The sequence below is a fragment of the Ictidomys tridecemlineatus genome, unplaced genomic scaffold, assembly GCF_052094955.1.
Source record: "Ictidomys tridecemlineatus isolate mIctTri1 unplaced genomic scaffold, mIctTri1.hap1 Scaffold_50, whole genome shotgun sequence".
Taxonomy (NCBI): Eukaryota; Metazoa; Chordata; class Mammalia; order Rodentia; family Sciuridae; genus Ictidomys; species Ictidomys tridecemlineatus.
Genome location: NW_027523264.1, coordinates 999077 through 1017482, shown reverse-complemented (window position 1 = coordinate 1017482; position 18406 = coordinate 999077). Strand labels below are relative to the sequence as shown.

General features: G+C 35.1%; 1 pseudogene across 1 annotated transcript; it reads left to right on the top strand.

Annotated features, from left to right (window-relative positions):
- The first annotated feature begins 101 nt into the window (after nt 1-101).
- On the top strand, nt 102-14512 carry LOC144373802 (DNA mismatch repair protein Msh3-like; annotated as a pseudogene). Its single transcript, XR_013433357.1, has 6 exons — nt 102-118; nt 1791-1890; nt 8555-8775; nt 11807-12001; nt 13842-13958; nt 14363-14512. The product of XR_013433357.1 is annotated as a DNA mismatch repair protein Msh3-like (transcript).
- Nucleotides 14513-18406: the final 3894 nt, after the last annotated feature.

Below are 18406 nucleotides of genomic sequence, written 5' to 3'. Positions count from 1 at the left end.
TTTTTTTTTTTTTTGCATCACCTGTTTTGAGGGAATAGATTTGAGGCCAAGGTCCCTCTGGTTGTTAAGAGGAGACCTGAAGGGAATTTCCATTCTGACGAATGGAGAGTGCCAGTTGGTCTGGCATACTTGTGTCTTTTAATTCTCCCTCTTCTTTCCTGGACTGATGTTTGAAAAGGGGCTTCTCTCCACACGCTTGGTTGGGTGACTTTAAGAAATCTGCTCATATGTAGTTCTTATCACTGAACAGCATTGCTGAATATTTTAAATCACTGTGGGCTGAAGCTGAGTAGTGGTCACCATCTTATAGTTCACGTCTTAATGTGTGACGTTCAATTTGGATGTATAAAGTGTCTATAAATGCCAATGGTTAATCATTGGATACTTTGTTGCTTGCCAGTCTTTTTTTAAATATTATTTTTTAGTTATAGGAGAACACAGTATCTTTAATTTATTTTTATGTGGTGCTGAGGATGGAACCCAGTGCAGCACGCATGTTAGGCGAGCCCTGTAGCTCTGAGCCACAACCCCAGTCCCTTTTGCTTTCCAATCTTTAGTGAAATAAACTAAGATTTTTTGTTTTGTCCTTCTTTCCTTCCTTCCTTCCTTCCTTCCTCCTTTCTCTCCCCCCTCCCTCCCCTCCCCCTTCCCCCTCCCTTCCCTCCCCTCCCCCTTCCCCCTCCCTTCCCTCCCCTCCCCCTTCCCCCTCCCCCTTCCCCCTCCCTTCCCTCCCCTCCCCCTTCCCCCTCCCCCTTCCCCCTCCCCTCCCCCTTCCCCCTCCCTTCCCTCCCCTCCCCCTTCCCCCTCCCCCTTCCCCCTCCCTTCCCTCCCCTCCCCCTTCCCTCCCCTCCCCCTTCCCCCTCCCTTCCCTCCCCTCCCCCTTCCCCTTCCCCCTTCCCCTTCCCTCTTCCCCTTCCCCCTCCCTTCCCTCCTCTCCCCTACCCCTCCCCCGCCCCTTCTCCCCTCCTCCCCCTCCTCCTCCTCTGGGCTTTCCCAAGAGGGAGTCTTCCCTAGGGTACCCTGTATGCTTCCCAAACTAAGGGTGTGTGGAAGGGGATTACAGACTGAATTTTAATCACAAACCACATTTTAATGGAGTTACAACTAACCTGCTTTAAAAAGTTCTCTTCATTTACATTTCTTTCCTATAGTAATTGCTCCTCTCTTTTCCTTTTTTTTTTTTTAAGGATGACCTAATTTTCACGAATTCACCAAAATTTTATTTTGCGTCTACCATTTAGAGACTATTTGGTGAAGGACTTAAATTTTTGTCAGGCTTCCTGCCAATAGATAGTTCATAGTCTTGTGGCAACTTTAATGGTGAACATATTGTATTTAAACAGGACATAGTTAAATATTGATTAGTATTTAAAAAGTGATATTGTATATTTAATCTTTGGCTCCTAATTTTGGCTTTGATAAGTACTATTTTATTTCTTAGGGGTATTTTATTTAACATGTAAGTGGGGTGAATCAGGTTTTATAATTTGAGATAAGTAAAGGCTGATTGAGTAAAGGAAGGTATTATATGGCTTAGTTTCATTTATTCTAGCAGGACTAGAGGTTCTGAGGCTCATGACCTGCCAGTTTCCACCCTGTCCTTGATGGAGGTAAAAACAGTTAACTCAGGACTTTCCAGAGCTAACAATAATTCTATGAGGAATGGATTGCAGAGAAGTTGGTGTCATTCAGAAATAATGTTTAAATTACTTCACATACATCAAGCTTTCACAGAATAGATAACACCTCATTTTGTGACCTTTGTCTGTAGGCTACAGAAGTTAACAAAGGAAAAAAAGACAGCTGGATAAAGATGGGCCTGTTAAAAAAAAGCAAAGAAAGTCCAAGAAAAGGAAGAAAGAAATGACTTGGTAATGCCTGGTAACCCTGGTGAGTCTGGGCGATGATTCTTCTCAGCAGTCATGGCTCTGATATTCTTGAGTTTTTCTGGATGGCAGAGAAAGCTCTTGGAGGGTTGAAACTTTGTTCTTTTTGGACAATGATCACTATTGCTTGAGTTTGTGGTGATATGTATAGGAGGTGAGGGGGACAGTGGAGGAGCTGGAGTTCTGCAATTTGGCTGTAATTCTCCCAACTTTCTCTTTTTTTCCACTCTAACCATTTTTGTCATGTTTTTAAAAATGAGATATTCTTGTTATAAAAATTTCAAACAGTACACAAATTTGGATGGTAGACAGTGAAAGACCTTCCCTTTTAGTGAGGTCTACTGCTCATTGTTTGGGTACTGTGTGTTGTTCCAAATTTTTCTATATTTACACACACACATGTGTGCACAACATAGACCCACAAATTAGTTAATTAGTAATAATTTCATAGTTTACATATTATATTATTAACAAGAAATGTTAATTAAAACAAAACAAAACAAAAAAACAGCATTGCTGAGCTGCTGGACTTCCAGAGGTGATTTTGGGTGTAGATGATTGAGTGAGCAGATTTTTTCTAGTTTTTGGCTCCAGAGATTTTGTGATAAGAAGAGACAGGAAATCCATCTTTATTCATAATTCCCAGAACATAAAACAAACAAATTAACAAAATGTCCCATTTCATTGAAGATAACTTGTCTATACGGCTAGAGATAATAAGTCGGATACTTATTTTTCCATATAAATGGTAAAATTTGGATTTAGGGCCAACATGAATAAGAACTAACTACAAAAATGGAGATGTATGACTAATGAGAAAAATATATCTGATAACATCTGTTAATACCATAGTCCTTTTCTTTTCTGGAGGGGGCTCGAAGGAGGCATGACTTGACAGATTTGCCACTGGTTAATTTTGCATTTTCTGGGGCTCTTTGCCTTTTTTCTTTTTGTTTCATTGCTCTATATAGACCTGATTGTTCAGTTTTTCAGTAAATTCTATTAGCAGTGAGTGCTCTTTTTTTAAAGTCTGCTTTTATTCTAAAGCTTCTTGTAGCTCATTTATTCTTCCTAAAAACTTTGTTTTATTTTCTTTTATAGAGGAAAAGGTAGATGACAGGTGAGGAGAACTGAGGGCTGCCATAGTTAAGTGGCTTAACGGGGGCCACACAGGACAGTTGAGATTGGAAATTGTTGAAATTAAAATGCTTGTCATTTGTTAATTCAGGGTTACTGGGGTTGTGACTCAGTGGTACAGCGCTTGCCTAGCATGTGTGAGACACTGGGTTCAATCCCCGGCACCACGTAAAAATAAACAAACAAAGAAAAAGGATATTGTCTCCATCTATAACTAAAAAAATATTTTAAAAAATTGGCATTCAGAAGGTGGGTATCTGTTCTGTCCCAGGGTGGTTGTCATCATCGTAGTCTCCTCCTCCTCCTCCTCCTCCTTCTTCTTCACGATCATTAAAATACAGTTCTCATACCATATAGTTCACCAATTTAATGACTTTTAAGTTGTTTCAAGATTTGTGCAAACATTTTCAAAGTCAATTTTAGGGCCTTGGGATGTGACCAGTGGTAGAGAGTACTTGTGTAGCATGCATAAGGCCCTGGGTTTGATCCCTAGCACTGGGGCTGAAGGCTGTGGCAGGGAGTCAATTTTAGAACATTTTCATCATCCCAAAAGAAGACCTATACCCAGTCGCAGCTACCTTCGTTTCCTTGTAACACTCTCCAGCCCTAGCAGCCACTAATCTACTTTCTGCTGTAGATTTATCTATTGAAATAATTTCATATAAATAGAATCATACAATTTGTGGCTTGTTGTATATGGTTTATTTTCTTTAGTATCGTATTTTCAAGGTTCATCTGCGTGGTAGCAGTACTTCATTCCTTTTTTAAAATTCATTTTTTTTAAGTTGTAAGAAACATAAAATTCACCATGAACCATTTCTAAGTGTGCAGTTTAGTGGTATTTAGTACAATTAAATTGTTCTATCATCCCTACTATTCATCTCCAGAACTCTTTTTTCCTTTTGCATTTCTAAAACTCTACCCATTGAATAATAACTCCCATTCTCCCACCTCCAGTTCTGGCAGCTACCATTCTGCCACAACCTGCCAAGCATCAACAAAGGATCTTGAGTAGGGGTGACTGGAGATGGAGAAAAACACAAAGAAAAAGAAAACATTTTTAAGCAAAGCTAAGGCCAGGTGGGACACTGCCCTCTAATGGAGGAACAGTGACCTGGAACTAGCTCTGCAAATTTATTATATAGAGTCTCATAATCAGGAAGTTAAACTATAGGGGCATTGTAAATTGTTCAAGGCTTCTGAGTTATCAAGAGGCTTCTTTGTGCACTAAAAAGTTACAGAGATAGAAACATTTTTATGACTATCCTGCTGCACCCAGGAAGCCCACTGTACTGGAACGTCTCATAACTGTTAGCATCAGAGCCAAGTGTCAAGGCTGTTAACCTCTTTGCTTTTTGGCAAGAAATGTTTCCCAGGCTTGGCTTTTTCCAACACTGCAGGATCAGCCAATGACTATGGGTTCATCTGCTCTCCACACCATTCTACTTTCTGCATCTATAATTTCGACTGCTCTAAACTACATTCATTCTTTTTATTTCTAGGTAATATGCAACTGTTTAGATTCATCTCATTTCTTTTTATTTTTTATTTGTTCTTTTTAGATATTCATGACAGTAGAGTATATTTTGACATATTATACATACATGGAGTATAACTTTCCATTCTGTGGTTGTACATGATGTGGAATTACACTGGTCATGTATTCATATATGAACATAGGAAAGTTATGTCTCATTCATTCTACTGTGATTCCTATTCCCATCCCCCCTCCATTCCTCCATTCCCTTCATTCCTCTTTGTTTAATCCAGTGAACTTCTATTCCCCCTCCCCTATTGTGTGTTAGCATCTGCATATCAGAGAGAACATTTGGCCCTTGGTTTTGGGAGATTGGCTTATTTCAGATAGCATGATAGTCTCCAATTTCATCCATTTACCAGCAAATGCCATAATTTTATTCTTCTTTATGGCTAAATAATATTCCATGTGTATAGATAGCATATTTTCTTTATTCATTCATCCGTTGAAGGGCATCTATTTGGTTCCATAGCTTAGCTATTGTGAGTTGAGCCACTATAAACATTGATGTGGCCTCATCACTATAGTATGCTGATTTTAAGTTTTTTGGCTATATGCCAAGGAGTGGGATAACTGGGTCAAATGGTGGTTCCATTCCAAGTTTTCTGAGGACTCTTCATTACTGCTTTCCAAAGTGGTTGTACCAATTTGCAGTCCTACCAGCAATGCATGAGTGTACCTTTTTGGCCACATCCTTGCCAACATTTATTGTTACTTGTATTCGTTATAATTGCCGTTCTGACAGGAGTGAGATAAAATCTCAATGTAGTTTTAATTTGCATTTCTATAACTGCTAGGGATGTTGAATATTTTTCATATCCGCCTCATTTCTCAATTTTTCAATTTACAAGGTTTTTTTTTTGTTTTTTGTTTTTTTTTTGGTGCTGGAGATGGAATCTATGGCCCCATATATGTTAAATCACATTCTTTACCACTGAGCCACATATCCAGTTTTTAAAATTTTTTTATTGTGTTTTTTTTTTAAATCTGGTTTCCACAGGAGAGGAAAACTTTGTATTCACAAGGGAACTTACATGCTTTTGAAAAGTTATTTTAGAATGTATTTTGGAAATCATGGAAATAATCAAAGGTAAAACATACCTTGGAAAATATACTAAAAATATGCTTTTAAAATAAGAGAAATAATAGTAAACAAGGTAAAGTATATATTAAATAATTCATGTATTTAGAAGAAAGAGAGTCACCATGTTCAAGGATTTTTGATTTTTAGCATGTGACAATCTAGGTTTTTTTGGTTTATTCATTTGTTTTGTTTTAATTATAGAGGGCCAATTTTCCTGTCCATTTTCTCTTGGCTAGGATTTTCTCATCATTATAGATTTCCACAGATTAGATTTTGTTGGGCCTTAGGCCACTTTGAATTGATTTTTATCCTGTTTGAAGCTCATTTAAAGCTTCTTGGGTCTATGGGTTTAAAGCTCTCATCAAATTTGGAAAGCTCTTTTAGGCATTATTTTATCAACTGCTTTTTTTCTGTTTCCTTCCTCTCTCTTCTTCTCAAAGTTTATTTCAGGGATGTTGAACTACTTGACATTGTCCCTGAAATCACTGAAGCTTTGTTTTCAGGTCTTATTTCTCCTCATGTTTCATTTTGGATAGAATGCTTTCAAATTCAGTGATCTTTTTTCTGTAGCATCTAATCTGCTATAAAGCACTTTCAATAAATTTTTGTTTTAGATATTTTATTTTTTTAAAAAAAATCTATTTTTTAGTTTTCGGCGGACACAACATCTTTGCATGTGGTGCTGAGGATCGAACCCGGGCCGCATGCATGCCAGGCGAGCATGCTACCGCTTGAGCCACATCCCCAGCCCTGTTTTAGATATTTTAGATGTTATCTCTGAAGTTCCTTTTTTTAAAAATAATATCTTCAATTTCTCTGTGTGAATTATATCTCAGTAAAACTATTAATAGAAAAAAAGTATCCTTTTACCCCTCTTTTTGCTTATGTTTTTCTTTGCCTTCTCGTTATGTGGAGTGTATTTATAAAACATGTCTGTATATATTAATTTCATCATATCTGTCCTCTCTGGATCTGCATCATTGAATTGATTTTTCATACTTTTCACATGTCCAGCAATTGATTGGATCGTGACTGTTTTGAGTTCTTTATTATTTTCTACTGGATTTTGTATTTCTTTAGAGTGTTGTACTTTATTCTTGCATTTAGTTAACTTCCTCATGGGTCATTTTGATTGTTTTCAGGATTGTTTTTAAATTTTGTCAGAGTATATCTAGCACTAGGTGAGCCTGTCCCTATAGCTTCACCTTTCTTGAATCAGAAGGGTTGCAAAGTAGCAGCAACATACCATAATGCGTATTTCCACCATACAAAGATAAAAGACACTAATAACGTTAAGACATAAGTAAAAATAAAATGTAATACAGCTTTTAGGAAGTGATGAAGTTTGAGTTTTACTCAATCACAAACATACACCATGCAGTAGAGCCTTAGTACTTCACTTCTGTTTTCAACACTTCAACTAAAGATCCGTCTTTTGTTTTGTTTTGTGTTTTCAAAAACTACAACCCCAAGATTTTCACTGACCTACATTCTGGGAAAGTTTTTTTTTTTTTTTTTTTTTTTTTTTTTTTAACCACAGGAGGGAAATCTGTGTACACACTTAAATTATGAAAGTTTTATACTTTCAGAAATGAACAGAATATCACTTGTGCCCTCAGAATGTTCTTGCTTTCATAGGAAGGGTAAAAGATGATAAATTCATGCAACCCCAGTTCCCTTATATTTGCTAATAGCTACCTAATACTATTGCTTTAAATAGTGAAATAATATATTGTGGTACATGGTAAAGATCCAATAAATGATAGATCCATTCTCTATGGATTGCTTGCTTATAAACAACTCCTACTAGGCAGACTGTGTACTATATAAAAATTTGAACTTCTTATAGGAATGTAAAAGAAAAATGATTTAAAGCTGGGAGAGTTAGAGAATTTCATGGAAAAGATAGCTTTGAGATGGAACTTGAAGAATGAATACAATTTTGATACGTAGAAAGTATAGCATGTGCAAAGCTTGGAAGCAGGAAAACAGGTGTTTGAGTGGAGTGATTGGATTTCCTTGGTGAACCCTTGATGTCATTATCTAAGACTTTCCCCTTAATCTGTTCAGATTCTTCAATTAGAAACCTCCTAGCTTCCTAGGTTCTGGAGAGCTTGGGGTATCAGCATATAGTCAATGTACATTCCCATCACCCTTCTGAGTTGCTGCTCCATCAGCTATGCCTGTTTTGCCTTTCCAGAGGTATCTCCCGTGTGCTGCTGAGGTGAGGAAAAGATAGTTGCCTTTAACTTTGGAGTGTGTGTGGGGTGTCTAGAAACCAAATTACTTGAATTCAGTGCCTTTATTTTAGATCTTCCCGTATTCCATTTCTACAGTTACTGGTGTAGTAATTCCCCAGTCTCTTGATCATTTTGTGTTGCAAATAGGATTGGTCCTTGGTTTTCTTAACTATTGACTTAGGACTTAGCTTGAGTTGGGTGGGCTGATTGGTGAGAGCTCATCTATTTTCCCTTCTAGCTTCAAAGATTTCATTTGCAATTGTTGCCTCTCCTCTCCTGTCTGTCCTTAAATGTGAAAACAAACCAACAAATAAAAACCAGAATCAAACTGCAGTGTAGTTTTCTTTTCTTTGTCTCTCTCTTCATTTGTAGTGCTGAGATAGAACCCAGGGCTTTGCATGTGAGCAGGAGAAGCAAGAGCTCTACCACTGAACTCTAGCCCCAGCTTGCTACTGTAGTTATTCAATGGGGTCTCAGAAATGAGTGAAATCAGGTGTATGCTTGAATATGCCACCTTTAACCTGAACTTGATGTTCTTTATTCCTTTATTACATTATAGTTCAGTCCATTAATGGGAATCTCCCTTTTTAGAAAATTCTGTGTTTATTATAAGTTGACATAATGAGACCAAAATACCGTGGTTATATTTTCTTCTCATTTGTTTTCCAAGAGCCAAAAAAATGTCTGAGGACCAGGACTGTCTCAAAGTCTCTGGAAAAACTGAAAGAATTCTGCTGCGATTCTGCCATTCATCAAAATAGAGTCCAGATAGCACCTCTTCAAGAGAGGTTTGCAGTTCTACCAAAATGTACTGATTTTGAGGATATCAGTTTTCAACGTGCAAAGAATGCAGTTTCTTCTGAAGATTCTAAATCCCAAGTGAACCAAAAGGTATGTAATTGTTATATAGATGTATTTCCAGTTACCCAGAACAGTATGTTCTGAAATCCTTTAGTTTCTGTGTGGTCACTGAGGACACTTGACTGATCATCTGAGTTACCTGACAGATCTTTTGTTTCACAGATATATTGTGAAACATAAGAAATTCTAACTAACATATGTATATTCTAATTTGCTGTGTATTATGAGGGATGAATTGGTTTGTGTTCAAACAAAACAAAACAAAAAATTAAAAGACTCCCAAATTATTTTGAGCCAATACTCTTTATTTTAGAACCTCCCTTATTTCACAGTCTCTGATTGTGATGTACTTACTGCCTGTATTAGGAATCACTGACTTGGGGGAATTTTTTAGATTATTGATACATGCATAATTTTATTATAGCTCTCCTTAAAGTTTTCATGATTTGCATGGAAAATAATGTAGGGCAACATCTATCTATCTATCAATGTTTTGAGGTTTCCAGTTGAAAGCTTGTCATGTATTAAATAAACTTAGAGGTAAACCAAATAAATATGTGTTTTTACTTCTTGTACTGTTTATTTTGTGACTTATTAATGGTTCCTATCATTACAGAATCTTGTCTGGCACCATCATTGAAATCTATAATTCAGACGAATGGTTTACTTTCAACCTTAGCTTTACATTAGACTCATCTGGAGAAATTAAAAACAAAACAAAACAAAACAAAAATTGGTATTTACAACCTTCCTTTAGAATCTTATTTATTTGGTCTTCACTGAGAATTGTGCATGGCTATTTTCTTAGAAGCTCTTATTTTAATGTGTAGACATGGTGGATGATCATTGAATTAGAGAAATGCTTTTTGAATTTATATGTGTGTGTGTGTATATATGCATATATATTTATTTATTAAAATTTTAATGAAATGTACTTTTTCTTAGAAAAATGACTAGGATAATAGAATTTTGCTTACAGTTTTCCCTTCCCACAAAGTTCAGATCTATGGACTTCTGTCTCAAATGGGCTACTATAGGTTAAACTCACTTATCGTAGGTCATCAGAAAAGGAAAGAATGTTTTCTTTTCTATTACCTTTTAATACTGAGAAGCAGTTCACCATGGTATAGGGTGATCATTATGGATAGAAGTCATAAAGTCTATGAAATCTCATTTTATTAATTGGAACATTTACCCTGGGGGCTCAGTAGAGCCTATCTACTATTGCTTTGTACATAAAATGACCAACTTGATTTTTCTGTGAAATTAGAAATGATCAAATAGAAGGGTTATCTAGAAGCAATATAAGGATATTATTACAAGCAATAAGCTATTTGAGAGCTTGAAAAGACACAGATGAATGGTAAAAATCTACCAATTGAACATAATTGCCCAGTGGTCTAGGGATATTAATGAAGGGTCAACATGACTCTGGATAGGTTCTGAAATTTATTCTGATCACTCTGAATTGTCAAGACAAGGTTGAGTTCAACATGCTGCATCTGTGAATATTAAAGAAAATATAGTATATCTGAGAAATATTTCCACCCAAATCATATAAAAATTAAGTTGCTTAATAATCAAGTACTTAGATTTACTTGTTAGTATCCCACATGGAGAGAACATATTTCACCTCACCCCCCAGAAGTCTTATTTAGTAAAAGAATAAGTTAAAAAAAATGAGAGCAACATTTTTTCTAGGAAATATATTTTTGTAAGTATTAATTAACTTTTATATTATGTAGTATTCCTGGAATTTATGTAAGAGTCATAGAAACAAAATTGAAAATCCCTCAAAATGAAAAACAGTTGCATTCTCAGATGTTACGATGAGCTACGTTTCTTTGGCCATTCCTCTCCACACCTTACCATCTTCCTATTGCGAATCTTTGCGAGTTTTCTGGGCTATGTTATTTAGATAGATTGAGTCTTTTTGAAATTAATGTCTTTCTGTGCCGTCCCAGCTAAGCTGTTTTTTTTTTTTCTTAAAAACATTTACTTGACATCCACAGAATACATGTTTCTGGGGTTTCTATTGATATGAGACTACACTTTTCTGCTCTCTGTCCATTCCTCTTCTTCTGCTCACTAGTTTTTTAGGGCATATTTTTTATTCCAGTGGTAGTTGAGTAACTTTTTAGATATTGAGAGTGACAGCATGGCTCTTACTTAAAAATTGATTTATCCTATCAATTTTTCTCATTTTTCCATTTCTTAATCAAGTCTAATAATCAAGGGATTTTCTCTAAGCTGTAAGTTGGAATTAATTATGGTTTTATGTTACAGGAAGTTCAGGATAGTAGGAGTACTAATATTCAAAATGTTGCCCAATGCTCTTTGTTTCCCAAAACTACTTTCCCCTATTTATTTACCAAAACAATGATGATTCTCTCTTGTAATACAGATTTATAGAATATACTATCTTTTAGAGCATGCTTGGAAACATGAAACATTAAGTGCAGCTTTACATGTTGGCATGCTTGCTGCAAGTGTTTTTGCCCAAGATTTATCCCCAGTTGACTTTTATTCATTGTATACCTGGGAATAAATAAGAAAATAAATGTTTATTAATTATAGGTCCAATAACATCAAATTTAAAAAGAAGTATATAAAACATTCAGGTTGGTTAGATTTGCAAAATTAACTTAAATACTGGCAGTTTTTGTTTTTTTGGTTCATAATTTTTTAAAACGTTTTACTTTGAAAAAATTTCAAACCTTTGTACATATTGCTTTGTACATAAAATGACCAACTTTATTTTTCTGTGAAATTAGAAATAATCAAATAGAAGGGTTATCTAGAAGCAATATAAGGACATTATTACAAGCAATAAGCTGTTTGAGAGCTTGAAAAGACAAAGATGAATGGTAAAAATCTACCAAATGAACATAATTGCTCAGTGGTCTAGGGATAATTTGCCTGAATACTACATTGTGTCTTGGGAAACCTTTCACCTAGATTTACCAACTATTAGCTTTTTGCTAATTTTGCATTTACTTTCTCTGAGAATTTATTATAATAGTTTATTCTTGTTAAACTATTTAAATTTTTTGGTTGCCAGGACAGTCAGTTTGGCCTATCACATAAGACTCACGAAAACTTACAGAAAACTTCTGATAAACCATCTAATAGACAATCGAAAAGCATCTACACACCATTAGAGTTGCAATATATAGAGATGAAACAGCAGCATAAAGATGCAATTTTATGTGTGGAATGTGGATATAAGTATAGATTCTTTGGGGAAGATGCAGAGGTAAGTTGTTTTAATTTTTTTTTCAGCTTTAGATATTTTTCAATATTTTTGTTTTATTTCTTGACTTTGTGAAAAGCTAATTTGATCAGTCACCCTTTAAAATGCTGTCATTTAAAATAAAACTCAAGCACAAGCAAAGTTGATGGAGCTAGACTTGTGGGGGAGAAGTGAGGAGTCCCTACTGGAATGTTACTGTTTATTTTCTATGGTGCTAGGCCAATACTTTTCATCCATAAAAAGTTGATTAGATGAATCAATTGATGGATGAACCATTGCCAATGTGGTTTTTTTTAACTATTTTTTTTTAGTTGTCAGTAGATCTTTATTTTATTTATTTATATATGGTGCTAACAATTGAATCTAGTACCTCACACATGGTAGGCAAAGTTTCTACCACTGAGCCACAACCCCAGCCCACAAATATGTTTTTTAGGAGAATCTCAAGCGAAAAACAATTTTTTTGAGATGTATGGAAGTTCTTTTTACCTTAATTAATGAATTTTCATAGCCAGATACAAAGTTAAGTTTCAATGAAAAGAGCACATTAATTCTGCCAACTACCCACAGGTCTTTGTGTCAGTCATCTTTTGATCTTAGCCTAAGCTATGTCTCAATTTAACTTAGGGGTATTTGATACAGATCAAGAAGGTTTAAAGTGAATTTGCACATTCAACAGGCAAGTAGAGGGAAGCTTTTGCTGGAAGCGGTGGTTGATTGTCATGACTACATAGTCTCTCAAGACTGGTTAGGTCATATAACATCAGAACATGATGATGTAGTATATCTGCCACCCCTTGGATGGGAAGAGAAGAGTTGGCCAATGTTTTCTTGTTCATGTTTTCTGAATCATGTTGGGGCAGAAAGGTGGTGTTCTTCTAAGTTCCATTGTGTTCTGTGTTATGAAATAGTATTGCCATATTTCCTGAGGTCAAGAACAGGTACGGGGGCTGGGATTGTGGCTTAGTGGTAGAGCCCTTTGCCCAGCATGTGTGAGGAACTGGGTTTGATTCTCAGCACCACATACAAATAAATAAAATAAAATAAATTCATCAACAACTAATAAAAATATTAAAAAAAGAACAGATACATAGCTGGCATCCTATAGGTGAAGGAGAAAAAGAAACCATCTAGGTTAAATGATAAATGTTTTGACCATAGATAGTAGAGGATGATATTTTCTTGTCTTCAGTGATGGGTGAATACAGTTTAGATGTAAAGGGGTAAAGGAGTGAAAGTACTGGAAGTGACTTCCATGGCTCTATTTGGTGGTGTCTAAGTGTGTTCTGGAAGAAAGCAGGGAATCAGGGACTGCTTCCTGTTTTTGCATTTCTATCAACCATGCATCATTAATTAACAAACCAGTCTAGAGAGTTCTTCATGTCACTTATTAAAAGTTTCCTCTGTCCAAGTGGATTTATTATTTATGCATACTCTGTAGTATCTTCTAATCATCAGTTACTTGTATATGCCATTTGCATAGAAAATTCTTATTCTTTTGGCCTCTTCCTTTTTATATTGAATAGTCCTTACGTAAATACACCTCAGCACTTTTAGGTTTTGGAACATCTAAGGACATAGAAAAAGAGTTGTCATTTTTTGGAGACATTTAGAGATACAGATTTTGGCCCTGATGTCAGGTGGTAGGAACTGCCAAAAAATAGATGAGACCAGGGAATTTATATGGGGAGTTTCTTTCAAACTTTTTATTGATGTACCACACATTTAGAGAAGTACACAAATCCTAAATGTATACCTTGATGAATTTTTAACAAAGTTAACAAATCCCACATGGAATCTTGAAATAGAAATTTATTAACATTCTTTCTTTTTTTAATATTAGATTGCTGCCCGGGAGCTGAATATTTATTGCCATTTAGATCACAACTTTATGACAGCAAGTATACCAACTCACAGACTATTTGTTCATGTACGCTGTCTTGTGGCTAAAGGATATAAGGTCAGCTTTGATTTTTTACTTCAAGGGAGAAGGGAGGGAGATTCTCTTCCAGGGAGTGAAAACATGCCTTTAAAGTAACAGGCAGGCTTTAATGAGTTTTAGAATTTGCCATTTGAAGAAATGAAAAATGTTTCATAATTATTAACGTACCTTGATTTTTAAGAGCATATTGTTAGGTATTTACAGAAAAAAATTTTAAGACTCAGTAACAGAGTGCTTCTTAGTGATTTGTGTACACTAGTCAGCTGCTCATTGTCCTTGTTGCTTAACCCTTATATCTGGACACTGTGGACTAATTCACTTATTTTAAGTGTTTCAGAATTAATATTTAAGCATTTTGAAATGAGTTTGTTAGATTGGTTTTTCATCAGATTTGATATTAAATATTTCTTACTTTGTTGAAGGTGGGAGTTGTAAAGCAAACTGAAACTGCAGCATTAAAGGCTATTGGAGACAACAAAAGTTCTCTCTTTTCCCGGAAACTGACTGCTCTTTATACAAAATCCACACTCATTGGAGAAGATATCCTTTTTGAATAGTAATTTTTCTCTTAGTTGTTACAACTGCTTTGTTTTAAGGTGACATTTTAAAAAAAGTCCTTTGGGAACCTTTTCGATGAGGTGAGGTGGTACAGTTACTTGAATCCTTGGATAGTGCACTAATGAAGAGGAAGGATTGATAGTAACTAGAAACAAACATTTTCAAATGTCATAGTGAAATACAAATTCATCATATACTAAGAGCAAGAAGAAGTGAACCTAATAAATGATAATGTCAAGTTAGCAACTGATTTGAAATTGTGTGCTTTCTTGGATCATTTGTGGACAAAGGTTAGGTGTTTAGGGCCTATACATTCCTTAGGATCTTCCTACTTTGAGACCTGAAAAATAAAAACTTAGTAACTTAATGTGGAAAGAAAACTATGAAGTCAAAATTAAAATACACTTAAATGCTTATAAAATATAATATAGGCCATCTTCATTAATTGTTAATTTGTGAAGATCTTATTGCTTTTGAAAATGAATTGTGGGTAAAACTTTATTACTTTACAGAAATCTTCAGTATGCCCAATGGCATACTGAAGATTGCTGCCAAAATTTATAGATTTTCATAAATTTGTTGTGTTAATTGAAGCTAAGTAATTTTAAAAGCAAAGTCATAAAATTCTGTTTTTAAAGCCAAATAGTTGTATATAAAATAATGTGAGGGTGCATTTAATAATGTTTACTTAGGTTGGGTCTCTTATAATAAAATAATCTAGGGATAAAGAAGGCCTTAAATCATGTGCTAAAGTATTTCTTTTATGGTTTATTACAAATCTGCATATTTAGAGGCCTCTTAGTTTCTATGCAAATTCTGAGGATTATTTTGTTGTTTAAGATCACAAATAGTGAATAACTGTCATTTGGAGCAAACTCTAAACCATTTGCATCTCTTTGGTTGTTCTAATCTGATCAGGCTGTAAAAACATGGTAGTTTATTTTTTTCTTTTTTACCTAAGCTGAGTCTCCTACTTGAAACCCATTCGTAAAAGAGTATCCTTCCCTGCTTCACATCTGCTATGCTTATGGCTCTTTTTTTAAAAAATAACTTTTTAAAAATGAGTGCAATGGAATGTTACTCAGCATTAAAGGAGAATAAAATTATTGCATTTGCAGATCAATGGATAGAGTTGGAGAATATCATGCTAAGTGAAATAAGTCAATCAAAAAAAAAAAACCCAAAAAAACAGGGACTGAATGTTTTCTCTGAGAGGTGGATAATAATCCATAATGGGAGGGGGGCGCAGGATGGAATGAGTTGGAGGAACTTTGGATGGGGCAAAGTGGAGGGAGGAATGGAGCAAGGGGATAGGAAAGATGGTGGAATGAGACAGACATCATTACCCTACTTCTTGTGCAACCAGAGAAGTGAAAAATTATGCTCCGTTAACAATGAATTGAAGAGCTTTCTACTGTCAGGTATAATTGATTAGGATAAATTAAAAAATTAGTGTGTTATGAACATACAGAAAGACAAAATTCACTGTGGTGTATTCATATATGTACATAGGAAAGTTTGGTCATGCTCATTCCACTATGCTTCTCTTTTCCCATCCTTTTACCTTCCCCCTAAGTTTCATTTCTCTACACCATCAATCTCTCTTCTATTTTTATGGGATCCCCCTTGCCCTTGCCCCCCACTCTCCGTATATTTTGGTCTAGTTTCAAAAAAAAATTGAATCCTTGACTTTCTGGGTCTGGCTTAATTCACTTGGCATAATGTTTTCTAGTTTCGTCCATTTACCAGCAAATGCCATATATTCATTATTCTTTATGGCTGAGTAAAACTCTATTGTATATATATATATATACTATTTTTTCTTTATCAATTTCTGTTGATGGGCACCTAGAGTGGTTCCATAGCTTGACTATTTTGAATTGCACCTCTAAAAACATTGATGTGGCTGCATTCTTATATTTTGCGGATTTTAGATCTTTTGAACATATACCAAGGAGTGGAATAGCTAGGTGTTATGGTGATTTCTTCCTAGTTTTTTGAAAAATCTCCATACTGCTTTCCAGGATGGTTGCACTATTTTGAGTCCCACCAACAATATATGAATGTACCTTTTCCCCCATCTCCTCACCAGTATTTATTGCTATTTGTTATCTTGATAATTGCTATTCTGACTAGAATGAGATGAAATCTCCATGTCGTTTTAATTTGCATTTCCCTATTTGCTATATATGTTGACCATTTTTTCATATATTTCTTGGCCATTTGTATTTCTTTTTTTGAGAAACATCTGTTTAGTTCTTTTGCCCATTTATTTATTGGGTTATTTGTTTTTTTGATGTTAAGTTTATATATATATATATATATATATATATATATATATATGTATATATTCTGGATATTAATCCTTTATCTGAGGAGCAGGTGGCAAAGACATTCTCCCATCTTGTAGGCTGTCTCTTCACACTCTTGTTTCTGTTGCTGTGCAGAAGCTTTCTAATTGGATGCTGTCCCACTTATTGATTCTTGTTTTTATTTCTTGTGCTTAATGAGTCTTGTTAAGTAAGTTGATGCCTGTGCCTATATGTTGAAATGTTGAGCCTACATTTTCTTCTTAGAAGTTATAGAGTTTCTGGTCTAATTCCTGGGTCTTTGATCTAGGTCTTTGATCTTTTTTGTTAAAAAAAATGGTTCTTCTTAGTTATACATAACATTAAGATTCATTTGGAGATAATTGTAAAAGCATGGATTGTAATTTGTTCTAATTCAGTCCCCACTACTTCCCCTTTCCCTCTCCTCTTCCATCCCCCTATTCCCCTCATTCTACTGATCTTTCTGTTTACTTATAGTTTTGTTTTTAAATTAGTACTAATAGATAAATACATAATGGTGAGATTTCACTGTGGTGTATTCATATATGTATAGGAAAGTTAGGTCAGATTCATTCATTGTTCTTTCCTTCTCTTGTCCCATCTCCTTCTCCCTCGATCCCTTTCTTCTACTCCACTGATCTTCTATTTTCTTTGGTCCACTTTGAAATGACCTTTGTCCAGAGTGAGAGATAGGGATCAAGTTTCATTCTTCTACATATAGGTATCCAGTTTTCCAAGCACCTTTTGTTAAAATGGTCATCCTTTCTCTTTTTAGAATCTTTGTCAAGTATCATAGGGCTATAAGTAAGTATATGAGTTTGTCTCTGGATCTTCTGTTCTGTTTCATTGGTGCCAGTACCATATTAATTTTGTTACTGTAACTCTGTGATATAATTTGAGATCAGGTATTGTGATGCCTCCAGAATTGCTCTTTTTGTTCAGGATTGCTTTGGCCATTCTGGGTCTATTATTCTTCCAAATGAATTTTAGAACTGTTTTTTTTTTTTTTTGGTTCTAGTTCTGTGAAGAATGCCATTGGTATTTTGGTGGGAATTGTGTTGAATCTATATGCTGCTTTGGTAGTATGGCCATTTTGATAAAATTCTGCCTATCCTAGAACATAGGAGATCTTTCATCTTCTGAGATCTTCTATTTCTTTTTTCAGTGTTTTCATACAGGTCTTTCACCTCCTTGGTTAGATTTATTCTAAAGATTTTTTTTTCAAGTTATTGTAAATGCGATAGTTTTCCTGATTTTTTTCTCAGCGGATTCATTATTGGTGCATAGGAAAGCAATATGTTGTTCTTGTATCCTGCTAAATTTGTTTATCATCTTTAGAAGTCTTCTCTTGGAGTTTTTCAGGTCTTCTAAACATAGGAAAATGTCATCGGTGGACAGATAATTTGACTTCTTTTTTTCCTATTTCTCTCCCTTTAATTTCCTTCTCTTGCCTAATTGCTCTGGCTTGAGTTTTATGGAATATGTTGAATTGGAGTGGTGAGATTGGACATCCTTGTCTTATTCCTGTTTTCAGAGGAAATATTCTCAGTTTTTCTCTGTTCAGTATTATATTGGCCT